Below are 13408 nucleotides of genomic sequence, written 5' to 3' on the forward strand. Positions count from 1 at the left end.
CACGCACCAGTCACTAAACCCAGACATCATAGCCGAACAGTCTCGGTTGAAGCGAGCCACTAAGCCAGCTGTGTAGTGCCACGCGCTCGGGGAAGTGGGCGAAGTTTAAGGATAGAGCGAGCGACAAATAAAAAAAGAGAACTTCATCCGTGAGGACCACACCGACCGTCTCTCGCCTTGCCCAGTGCGCAGTGGTTCGTAATCCGCGAAAAAGAAAACTCTCGCCTCCTCCGCTCGTTGCCGCTGTCCATAACGCCCTCCTGCCGCTGCCTTCACTAAGTCCAGCCAGCCTTCTCCATCGTCCTACACACATTTCGCTTTCTCTTTTTCGCCAGCTTTCCTTCTACCCCATAGCGCCGCCTAGTGGGCCGGAGCTTCATGAGCGAAAAAGAAACTGCCGCGCAGCCAGAGCTTATGCGGTAGTTATGCGCTGCGTGCGCGAGTACAGCGCTCGGAGCGCCGCGGTGCGGCGCGCAGGCTCTTTACTCTCGCTCCCCGGAGCTCGTGAGAGGGAATTTTCACGCGCGATTTAGTATCTGGCCGCGCGCGGCGCTGTGAGCGCTCTTTTCAACGCTTCGTGCGTATTTCACGAGCGACAACATACGAGAAAGAAAAAGAGAGAATGAGAGGGAGACGAGGAAAGAAAGACAAAAAAAAATTAGAAGAAAAGCGCAGATTAGAGGGGCGTGCCGGAGACTCTGCGGTGTAAAAACGCAGGTTGGTCTGGATGCAACAGACAGTTGTGGTGTCGCATTGTTTGTTGTGAGACGTAAAGCTGAGTTGTCGACACCGCACGGGCTCAGCGTAGCTAATCAAATTAGAGTATCTAATCAGCGAATATCGCGCTTACTGCTACGAAAGCGTTCCTTGAACAACAGAGGCACACTGCTTCCATGAACAGCACCACCATTTTGCGGAGCTGCCCACTTTCTTGGAGATACCAGTGAAAACATTTTCTTACTCTTTTTACCTGTACATGCTGCAGCTCTACGAAGGGATATCGTAAGAGTGGAGCGTACCATACACGTAGTGCTAGAGAACTAAACACAGGACCATCACCTCTGAATGTGCTTGACAAACTCCTTAAACGAGAAAGATCAAACGTTTCTCGGTAGCTGGGAATATTCTGTAATTTTGGAGTGAGCTGTACATAAAAAAACAACAACAACGAGCAGCATGCATCACTTCAAAGGCTCATCGAGGCATTTATGCGCCATAAGAAGCCTACAAGAGTCACAGAAATCCGAAAAGGCCGCAGAAAAGCCGAATCGCAAGAAGCGCACAGGGACTACGCGGTCTAAAAGTCAGACAGAAAGGCAGGAGATTGAGGAAGACGAAATGAGATAAGCTTTGGAGGAAAAGGAGAGAAAAAAATTGGAAAATAAAAAACCCTCGCTCAGACCCTTATTCCCTCTATCCCCGCCCCTCCTAATTTCTGCCGCCAGCACTCCATTTTTTTTTTCCCTGGCTAAACAGCATAATACATCACACGGTAGGCGCCCAAAAATTTCAAGCAGCACAAAGACAGCACGCTGTTAGCGAAATTCCGAAAGTTGTGAAAGATCACAGTGACCGTCTTTACTTTTGCATCCAGATATAAGCAGGGCAACAACTAAAAATTCGGCGCAGACGTGATGATACAATGAATCGTGTCCGACGCGGTGCATTGTGCGACCACAATGCAACGCGAGGAACCGGAGAAAAGAAACAGCGAATTGGGTCGTGAACGCGGCTACAAACGGCAGTCGAGAGCACCCGCCGCAGAAGAGGCGAAGAAAGGGAGGGGGGAGAGAGGAGAGGGGGAAGAACGACAACGGCGAGCACACGGCGGGAACTGCTCAGGCGAGCACAATGTCGTCGTCAGGAGACAAAAAAGAAAGTAACCCAAAGGGAAGAGAGCGACGCAGACCAGGGCAAACTAGAAACAAACCAAAAAAAGTGTCGACCTGACATCCTCACATAATAGCGCAGGGAAAAGAAGGCAGTGATTTGCACATGGTGAAGAGGCTGGGTTAGTCGAGTCAAGCAAACAAAACGGAACGATTAGGGCTCGGGATAAAGGGAAGGAAGGTGGTGGGAGAGGGGAACAGGACAGAAGGAATCGCGACAGCAAGCGCTGGGGGATGGTGGCATAGCGTACGCTATCTTGGGCGAGGCAAACACGCAGCAACACCGGCGCATTATCACCAGGGCAAACCAAGGCACGGGAAAAAGAACTACAGCAGAGAACCAAGTCGGGGAAAGACGGCGGGACAGCAAAGGGGGCATAATGAAGGAGCAGAAGGCGAAAGTAGTTGATGACGCTTACTTCTTCCCCTTTTCCCGTCAACCGCCTTGCCCCTTCTAGACCCACTCTTGCCTGCTGTTTTCCCCATGTTCCCCAAGAATCCACCATCACCTGCCTCCGTTGTACTCGCCCTGCACCTCTTCTTCCCCCCGGGAGACAAAAAACGGGGAAAGGAAGAAGAAACGGCGGGCAAACACATCACGCGCGGCAAGTAAGCGGGAGGGCAAGAATGGGGAAACGCAGGGACAATGGGGAACCAAGGAAGCAAGCGAAAAAGCCGAGCTTGCGCAAAAAGAACGACTCCCAGGAAGGAAGTGCGCAAGAGAGGAAGCGAGCACGGAAGGAAGGAAGGAAGGAAGGCGACAAGTTACGGGCGTGTCAGCCTCAGCGCCGCGCCCAGCAAGCAGCTACCAGGAATGCAAAGAAGGGGAGACCACGCGCGGCAGGCAGGGAGCCGGCGGGCTGCGTTGCGAACGCCCACGCGAAAAGGATAAGATACACGAGGTTGGGGGAAAAAAGGGGACGAATAAGGAGTAAAGGCAACACCGCCAAAAGGAAGAAGGAACAGTGCAAGGAAATCTCCGGCGACATGGACGCGAGGAATGAAATGAAAGCAAAAGGGAAAAAAAGCCGGCTGCGCGGCAGCTATAGCCTCCACGGGGACGAGCGCAGATTGCTCCCCAAGAGAAGCAGTGCGCTGTTGCGCGGGAGAGCGTCGACAAGCAAGTCCCGTCTAGGGAAAGAGGGAAGGGGTCGGGTATGCACGACTCAACGCTCCGGGATATAGGGAAGCGCGAGAGAGGGGGGTGCGGGAGGGCAGCGACGACGTATTAGGGAGCGGTAAAAGGCAGTCCCGGGAGACGCGCTAAGAGAGAGTATATATATAGGGAGAACCAGGAGCGCGGGACAGTTAAATACGCCCAACCTGTAGGGAAGGAAAAAAATAACCAAACCGAACAGTGGACAACGGCAAGTCTCTGCGGGAAAGCCGAAAATAGGGTCGCCACACACACACACGGGGTAAAGGCGGAACGGAGTGTCGCCTCGTAGTAGGACAGACTGGCCTTGTGGGATGTAAATACACGGCCTCGGAGGAAAGGGAAAAAAAAACGACGAGCTGGGCACGTCTACAGCAAAACGGGGAAAATCGGAGGGAGGTGCAGGACGGAATAGGGAAAAGAAAAAAAGGAACACAGAAGAGAAAAAAAAGATGCAAGAGATAAATCACCGCTGCGAGTCGCTCGTGGAAGGAGGCACGCTCCTAGAGATAGTGAAAGGTCAGAGCGAACGACAAGGCGGAGGCGACGATAGCTGTACCTGGTCGCCAGGCAAGCATAGGGGATAAGGAGTGGACCCAGGTGACGCTTTTGTCTTGCTTATGATGTGATGTGGCTTCGGGGAACTAACAGCACGGTGAAAGCAGGAGTGAAGAGAAATACGAACAAGTGCTAGTCGCAGGTGTGTGTGTGTCGGGAGCTGGTAGTCTAGCCCATGTAACATGAAAAGTCGAGGGATGTTCAGCTTGAGGACAGGAGCTACGCCATGGTGGCTCAGGCCGAACATAATGGCGAGCGAATCAACCAAAGGACAGGATAATGATGCGTATTTTGTCTTCCTGATTCACAGAAACAGTTGTGAATTGCGTAGTTTAACGTCCCGAAGCGACACATGGACTATACGGGACGCCGTAGTGAAGGATCACTGAGGAATAATTTACACAACCGGGGGTTTAGCGTACGCTGACATCGCAGAGCACAGGGGCGTCATTTGTATTTCAACTACAACGAAACTTGGCGGGAGAGAAACTGCGACCTTCGGATGAGCACCCAAACGCCAAAGCCACTTAGCCACCACGGCGGGTGTCCTCACACTAACAAGATCAAGGTACTACATTAGACGATGCCAAGTGATATGAGTGGCTTTGCACTGAATAAGTCAGTCGGACTGAAGTTTGTTATAGGCAGTTAGTGCTGCTGCGGTAAAATTACGGTAATTCTGCGTCAGTAGCAGACGACCTAAGCATCGAAAGCTGCCTTGTGAACGACCTTATATTTAAAGCGCCTGCCTTTTTCTTTTCTTTTTTCCTCCTCTCCTCACCCCCTCTGCAGGAGAAGAACTTGACGTTCTTTTATCATTATTCATATTACTATATAAAACCCCATAAGCATTGTATTCAACTAAAGCAATAAAATATTATCTGACTCTGCACATACATCCCATTGCTCCTCCTAATTCAGCAACAGCGGCCGAGTGCTATCACTATGCAATGAACAATTCATTCATTGCTATTCCTGACTTCACTTAAAGGTTTGAATTGCTTCATACGTCTTCTTTTCTAGTGCGCAAAGAAATGAAGTGTGAGTTAAGGGGCAAGACGGCGACATCAGTCACGAGTTCGCGTCAAAACACGATAGCAGCGCAAAAACGACCACCGGAGACCGCAATCGAGGGAAACTAAGTCGACAAAGAAGGATGTGAATCGAAGCATCCGAATAACGTGCGGCGGTGATTTCCGAGTGTAAAGACAACAGCTACAGGGCGCACAAGCGGCATAGACACCGAGCGGAAATGCAGGAAGCGAAAAGGATTCCTCGTAGGACAGCGCAGCGTCGATTATCTTGGCGCACACAGAGGCGGCAGAGATAGCTGCTTCAGACTGTCTCCAGGACTCCACGGCGACATTGACGTTGCCGCAGTAGGAGATAAGCAAAAGAGCACCCAGAGAAGCCACCTCTTCGAATACACGTGACCACCTTGTGTCCACTGAGAAGGCGTCACTAGCAGCCATTGGATCCGGATAAAGAAAGAAGGAATAGATGACGGGAAATAGACGTGATGCGCAGAACTGCCAATTTTCGGGTGTCAGGACGGACAGTGAGAGAATGAACGACGTAATGCAGGGCGGGCGAGAGCAGCGTGCAGTAACAAGCGCAGAAAATTCTCCCGAATAATGCGGCCGCACTTGGCGGATGATAGCAATAGCCGGAGGTTATTCGGGGAAGAGTCCACTGCAGCGGACTCCACTAGGCTGATTACAGTTATGACGCAGATGATAACAGGGAGCATGAGCCTGAGAGTGAGCCGACCCAGATGCAAGTGGAAGGCTGGGGGAGGGAGGGAGGGGGCATCTCTTCGCCGCGGAAGAAGGCGAATATAGCATCGCAGTCTTTGTCTGAGTTTCGCTTCCACTGTAACGCGACCACGGAGGCAGGTCAGGGACGAACTGACGGCCTTTTCCTCGAGCGAACCATACACAGCTTAGGCCGACGTGCTATTTCTGCTCACGTAATCGGACAGCACGCAGCTGGATAAAGGGTCACTCTCAGACAGGAAAAACTACAAGTGGCGCAGGGTTTTCTCCTAGGGGCCCATTTCGCTGCCGCTAACGTCAATCAGTTCCTCAAATAGCAGCCATTACACCTTAAGCAGACTAATGAAAGGGGTCATCGGCAGCATTTAGTCTTCCAAAGGACTAACAGTCCGTCGAGGGGACTAACGGCACAGTCAGTCTCATTTTAGCCATTTCTGGTTTACAGGGTAAACTCTGCATTAAATGTTTAGGGGCCACGAGAGACCCGGAGAAAAGGCCGCTTGCGTGTAGCCTAGAAAAAAACTTGGGGACCATCTTAACTACATTCTTGAAGAAAAAAATGCCACAGCCTTTGGGTTGCCTGCCATGTTGTCAACAATGAGTGTCTAATGTTCTTCTTGCGACTAAATTTTGCGCCATTTCCTCAATTTCACTTTTTTGCATGTTTGCACTGAAACTCCTCTACCATCCCCGGCCACTCCTTTACCACATGCTATCACAGCAGAGCTCAGATGCGGTGGGATGGAGGAGCACTAACCACATACGTCATGTTGAAGTTAATCACAAATGCTTTAATGTCCCACAGTACGCATGAACTTCAGCTATCTCTCCAACTGTGCCTATGTAAGCCAATTCAAATTTTGGGGGTCTCTCGAACGATCATTATTTTAACTGCCAACTGTCACAAAGGGCAGGTTGCTCACAAATCGGTGGCCAGGTATACCATCTGCCATGATAGGCACTTTCTGATGACGCCACAAAGGCCTCTTGACCTACCTCGGCCAATCAGTGTGGCCCGTTAGGGCACGGTGCGATGAGATCACGACGTCACGTGATCTCTCTCTACCAATCAGAGAACTTCGTGAGAGAGAAGCCGGAAACTCTTTGTCAGGCGGCAACCTAAATGTACTCTCATTAAAAAGCGTGAAAATGACGGCCACTTTGCCGCGTTGCCGTACTGAAGTCCTAGACGCATGTTTCAATTTCAGTTCGCACGCAACGGGTAGTCGTGCGTCCCGTGAACCTTTGACGCCGGGTGTACGAGACTGACCTGGACGAAACTGCCGGCGGCGCAGCAGCGCGGCCGAGCAGCAAAAAAAAAAGCGGTGGGGGGGGAGGCGACTGGCAAGGTGTCAAGTTCGGGGCCGCAGTTTGGAAGCACTCGCCGGGTGCGGATGAGGAGGGGAGGTACGGGAGAGGAAGAGGATAAAAGTGAGAGCAAAAAAAAAAAGACCGAAAGTAAAGAGAAAGCAAAGAATAAACAAAAAACAAAGACACACAGGGAGGAAAAGAAGAAGAGGAGAAATGGGAGAGAGAGAGAGAGAGAGCGGCAACGAAGCGGACGCGACACTCGGCAGGGAGGGACTCCAAAGAAGGCGTCCTCGGCCAAAACACAATGCGCGCTTTCGGCCGCCTTGCCCCGGGGGCTGATGCGGCGACGGCCAAAATTGGCGGAAGCAGAGACCTGCGGGGAGAACTCCAGAAGCGCCGATTACGACGTCTGCCAGCTGACGAACGTCGGGGAGAAAGAACAGAGGAGGGAATCAGATGTAACCCGAGGCTGCGCAGAATTGAGAAGACGCCGTGAAGGCGTCCCACTGTTTGCACGTCACGTAACGCCACTTCGCGCGCAACTACCCAGATCGGATTCCTCCGCCTGCCTGCCTGCTTGCCAGCGTCGGCAGTTTCGCCCGGGAAAGATGCCTTGCGTCAGTTTTATAGTACTTTCTAATTTTTTTCTCGACGCTCCATTCCGAACGGCCATTAAGTACAGAAACATTTTAAACTGATTTCAACTTTTTTTTAACTCCTGCATTTCAGTTGTACTTCTACGGTGCGACAACCACGGCTACGACAGCAACACCGAGGTCAATAAAATGACCGAGGTCACTTAAAAGTCCTCACGTGCTTTGAAGGCGAAAGCATTATTCTTAATTTATGTTTGCTTCCTTTCTAATGACACACCTATCACTAGTATACAGTCGCAAGGGAACGCACACACTAGGTTCACCTTTATTCGCCAGGAAACAACTCGGTTTTGTGAGCCATGGGTTGAGTGCTCGTCTCGAAATCTGAAGGTCCTTTGGTTCAATTCCCCGCACCTTCGCAAGAAATTTCTCCCTTTGCTGAGGACGTCATTCGTGGCTTTCTGAACCATTTTTCCCGGTCGCCGACAACGACGCCGGGTTTCGTTACTAATGGCCCATATAAGGCTTTTGCCTTCAAATAGAGAACGGTACAGTTTCGCTGCTTGAAGAGACCGCTGTTACGTTCGGAGCTTTTGAGCAGTTCACAAGGGTAGAAACTTGAGCGAGTCGGTAACGGTTATCCATGGTATGTGATTGTAGCGCAAAACGGGACAAGGCGCAAAGAAAGACGCACGCAACACAGCGGCTGTCTTGTGTGCGTCTTTCTTTGCCCCTTGTCCCGTTTTGCGCTACACTAACATACTTTTGAGCAGTAGTCGTACCGGTGTTGAAGTGACGAGCTCTCGAGGTGAAACAGGAGAAAGCGCTTCAGAGACTGTAGAGCTGCTTACCTCGTTGAACAAAAGAAACCACCGCATAAACAAGGCCGCAAAACAGGACGCGAAGAAAAACAAGAAACAATGTAGCGATGACCTGACCTTTCGTTCTCATCCAACGAACCACTGAGGTGAACAGGAATGGACGTGAGAGCGTTAAGCGACAACAACAACAACAACAACAACAACAACAACAACAACAACAACAACAACAACAACAACAACAACAACAACAACAACAACAACAACAACAACAACAACAACAACAACAACAACAACAACATAAACAACAACAACAACATAAACAACAACAACAAAAGAACACAACGAAGAACACAAGCCGTAACGCTTAATTTTCAGAAATTCCAGTTCGAATTTCCAACACGAATCTAAAGAGATGCAGGGTATGTCGCTGGGCTAGTTGGTAGTTGTCGAACATCATGGAATCGCAGCACTGGCAGACAAGAAAACAGAGAGAACACACAGACACACAACTGCGCTGAGTGTGTGTTCTCTCTGGGTCCTTGCCTGCCAGCGATGCGATTCCGTGATGTTCGAGCTGAACAGACTTTCAGAAGAATCATTACAACTATAGAACCTGTTAGACAAAGAAACCAAACATTTCAAACGGTTAGGTGAAGAAGACGGAACATTTCATAATAGGTAGACTTTGCTCAAATCCATTCTCGCTTACGCACCGCCATGGTTCAGAGGCTGCGGGGTCAGGCTTCTGGGTACGATTTTCCCGGGTCGAATCCGGCGCCTGGCGACCATACATCAACCGAGGGGGAACGCGGAAACACCCCACGCGCTGAGATTAGAGCGCCGCTGGGTCCAAAATGATTAAAATGATAGGGATCTGAGGCCGAAAGACCCCTGGCGATTGTCATTACTCCAGAGGTCTCCAATTCGGCTTGCCTCGCAACTATGTGCTACTATGACCCGTGAAAATCCGTAAAATACATAACGCCCGCCAATATGACAGCTGACAGAACTTTGTGGACAGGTGGGTTGGGAACCACATATAAATTTGATGCAGTGTAGACTGAAGGATTAATGATCATCGTCACCATCCTGCTCTTCCCTTCCGAGGTTGTGAAGCGTTACTTTAGTTTTCTGCATATTAATTTTTAGACCCACCTTTCTGCTTTGTCATTATGATTTGCAGTTCACCTCCTGAGTGACTCAGCAAGACAATGTCATCAGGGAATCGCAGATTACGAAGGTATTCTCTATGAACTATTATCCCCAACTGCTCCCAATTCAGACCTCGGAATACATCCTGTAAACAGGCGGTGAGCAGCACTGGAGAGATCACGACTCCCTGCCTGACACCATTCCTTATTGCAATTTTGTTGTTGACTTCATGGGTAACACTGGTGGCTGTGCAGTTCCTAAATATATCTTCCAGTATTTTTACATAAGGCTCTTCTACACCCTGAGCCCGCAATGACCACCTGACTGCTGATATTTCCACTGAGTGAAATGCTTTCTCGTAATCTATGAAGGCTCTATATAGGGGGTTGGTTACATTATGCACATAGCTCTATCACCTGATTACCAGTATCAATATAGACTGTAGAAATGCGGTAAATCAAACACAAGATGGAGCGCGTTGAGCTTGAGAATTCGATCTACAACCCTACCATCAGATACGGCTCTAAGCGATGTGAAGGAAAGCACTATACAGATATGCAGCCCTCACTCGATGTGACCGGCAAGCGTGCTTTTGGTTTGTTTATTTTCGAAGCATTTTCCTATGGACGCGTGAGGCCCTGAATGCCTTTCCAAGTTCAACGAAGAAGTAAACACAAATCTCTTCCTCTAGGACGTAGGGCTGGTATCTGTAACTACACTCCGTTTCATGCATCAGATACAACGTTGTGAAAGGTACGGAAGGAGTCCGCACGAAAAAATAAAGGGAGCCGTGCTACTCTGCGCTTGTTCTGCGGCCGAGTGGCCTAAGGCACGAGAAAGCGACAGCACGTCATCGGCAATAGGTGCGCATTTAATCAACCTCATGACGAAATGCATCACGTAATAGACATTCAGGCAAATAATTTATTACTCAGCGCTCAGCACAAGGAAATGCCTACTTTTTTATTTCGGACATAGGCAGCGCCAACAAGAGCTTTACCTCCGACAGCGTTGCACCCGATGTATGATACTGAGTATAGTTGCAAGGGCACAAAGAAAGGAAAGAAGGGTTCAGAAAGGATGCGACCACCTGTCTTCGTGGCATTCGCAACATGCGCGGTCCGCACGCCGTGGCAGCATACGTACATCATACAAGGGAACCCTGAGGGGGAGTTGACAAGCATCCCGTAGCGCCCCCCCCCCCCCTTCCCCATCTCCCTCTTCCCGCCGACCTTGTATGGATCGCGGTAGGTGCAAGGTGTAGCGGCCATATGCGGTCACAGCCTCACAGAGGGCGGAGGAGAGGTTAGAGAGAGAGAGACGAGTCGATGATGAAGAGGGGAGCCAAGGTCGCCCATACACCCTCTCTTTCTTCATCCCGCTACACCTCCATCCCATGGACGACAACATGGCACGTTAGAAGCAGGGGAGGGAAACCCCGCCAGCTTGAGCACAGCAGCTCGCAGAGAGAGATAGAGAGAGGAGGGGAAGAGGAAGGTGAGGAGGGGGAGAGCCAAGGACGACTAAATCGGGTCCCGCTGGGGGCTCCGCCGACGATTCCGACCCCGGGTCCCCGCTCAGTATAGCACCCGCGCGGGCGAGGGGGCGAGCAGGACCAGAGCGGGAAGAACCAGCAGAGGCAGCAGCAGCAGCAACGGGCCAGTGGAGGGGACGCGAAATATAAAACACAACCGCGCTCCACCGAGATACCTCGCCGCGCGGAGCCTTAAAAGAGCAAAAGCGCCCCTCCCATCCCGGACGCGACCTCCACGGGACGAGAAGCGCCGAGACACGTCACCGTCGCTCGAAGCCATCAAAAGTGCGCCGTCGGGACCCGGATTTAGAGGCGCCGGATCGGGCCACGTCGGGGGGCGGGCGACGGGGGAAGCAGCGAAAAAAAACGACTTTTTACAGCTCAAAGGTGCGCGGAGCACCTCGCCGCCTGTTTTGGGTCATGGCGACTCCGTACTTTTTTGCTAAAAGGATAACAGGAGAGCTAAGATACCGAAATGAATGTGACTGTAAAATGGCTGTGCGCGTCGTTGGGCGAAGACACACGAATAAGCGAGATACAGCGTTGAAGCATTACACAAAAGAGCAAAAAAAAAAATGAAGCAAACTCCTAGACTGTTTTTCTCCAACACAGCTTGGAATAGATAACTGCACCACAGCCTAAATAGAGCGCTCAGTCTGAAGCTTACGTAGTTCATAAGGCCACGGATGACACCTTCTCGAGGTTTCTACATAACCTTTACCCTATTCAGACCAGAGCAACAGCGTTCCGATCTCAAGGTCAGTGCTGGCCAGGGTAGGTCACGGTTCGTGACCGCTAATCGCAATATACTGCTCAAGCCTGAGTATTCCCACGAGGGTACTACAAAACATTTCAGCAGCCGCCAGTCCAATTGTTGTTTCTATATCACCTTTCTCCACGTTCCGTGCCACTGGTCTAATTTCCTTTAGAAGCATGCAACGACGTCTTATGAATCGTACCTATTTTAATGCATACAACGCAGTACATGCCTTTAAATGAAGAGGAAAACAATCTCATGACGTGTTGGTGTTATTTCGTTTCTCTGAGCATGAAGCTGATTCAGGCGAAGCAACCAACCTGGATGGCTGTTCAGAGCAGCACCAGTAACACACGATTCTTGAAAAACTACATGGAAGCACACCGAGCATTCTCCGACTTTCAATGGCACCTGGGTAGCAGAACTAATGCGTTCTTCTGTTCTTAAACACCGCGAAATCCAGAAGTGCATTACAATGCACGCGGGTTCAGAGGACGATGTCTCAGGTCTGCCTCAACAGCAAATTGTCTTTAGGTGCGAACGCGGGGCCTACCACGGCGACGCTAGCAGTTTTTCAATCACTGGCTGTTTCTAACATATTTCGTCCGCGCCATAAGAAGGCAAGTGGATGTGTGCTAACCCTTCTGTTTACACGGTAAACAGGTGCTCCGAGCTTAAGGTGCAGTAATATCCGAGGAACATGAATCTTTACTCGACCTTGGGACACAGCCTTGGGCCTGACTGCTAGATACGAGAGCGGTGAAATTGGCGCGGCGGGAGCGTGTCCTACTGCGTAGGTGTCGGTCTGACAACTTCCTTCGGAAACGCACATTCAGCATGTCCCATTTCATTACGCAAAGAAAATTACAATTACCAAAGGAACTGAACAGGGCACCGACGGTGCCTGCTTAGCGTGTTTCTTTTGCTAAAGTATCAATTTTTTTTTTACGTGGCAAAAGACAGAGGTGGCTCCTGCGTCTAAGAAATTAACGCTCTAACTTACAATCACGCTTAAATAAACTGTCGTCAGGGTTTATCCGTATACTTTTACGTTGCTGAATCATCACCGCCCGAAGGCACTTTCATAACTCTTCAAAGCGAGGCACAAACACAACGCTCTGGAACTGTCTCGATCACACGCGGCGCATTTTCTCCACAGTTCCAGAGTGTCGTCGGTGTTTTCATCGCCTTATCTCGAAACTTCAACTGCCACATTTAAACTGAGTGCGCCCAAGAGCGACGGTCATTCCGATCTTCTACGATACTATGCTCTTTGGTTTCGGTGACTGTCGGCTTCCGTCATGTACAGTCTTTGTAAGGAAATACACAGTCCAAGAGGTTTGCTTCCAAGCCATGCAGTTGGGCTCTTTAGCACATCTGACAGTCCTAAGCTTGCGAGAGTTGAGGACTTAAGCTACTCCCGCCTTCTGAAGATTATAGTCCCTGAGCATGCAAGAGGAGCCGCGGTGCAGAGCTCAGAAGCAGCACCTTGACCTGTATACCTTTGACAAAGACTGCACCTGACTACAGTGACTTTTGAGGAAAGTAAATGGCCCAGTAACTGCTGCCCTTCTTCGTGGACACCTGAACCGCGCCGTCAGGGAAGGGAGGAAGGTGGGAGAGAAAGAAGAAAGAGATGAAGAAGTGCTGTAATGGAGGGCTCCGGATAATAATTTCCACCACCACCTGGGGACTTTAACATGCGCTGACGTCGCACAGGACACGGGCGCCTTTTGCGTTTCGCCTCCGTCGAAGAGTGGCCACAAGCCACACGTGTACAGAACAGCCGTAAATGGAGCCCCCATTACCGCACAGACCAGACGTGTGGAGGAAAAAAAAGAAAAAATTCACTGGAGGGC

General features: G+C 50.4%; 1 protein-coding gene and 1 long non-coding RNA gene across 2 annotated transcripts in view; both read right to left on the reverse strand.

Moving 5' to 3' along the window:
* The window catches only part of mib1 (E3 ubiquitin-protein ligase mind bomb 1), a 500932-nt gene that overhangs the window by 206296 nt on the left and 281228 nt on the right, over positions 1 to 13408 (reverse strand). The window lies entirely within an intron of this gene.
* The window catches only part of LOC144107641 (uncharacterized), a 171136-nt gene that overhangs the window by 97590 nt on the left and 60138 nt on the right, over positions 1 to 13408 (reverse strand). The window lies entirely within an intron of this gene.

Source organism: Amblyomma americanum, chromosome 10 (assembly GCF_052857255.1).
Source record: "Amblyomma americanum isolate KBUSLIRL-KWMA chromosome 10, ASM5285725v1, whole genome shotgun sequence".
Taxonomy (NCBI): domain Eukaryota; kingdom Metazoa; phylum Arthropoda; class Arachnida; order Ixodida; family Ixodidae; genus Amblyomma; species Amblyomma americanum.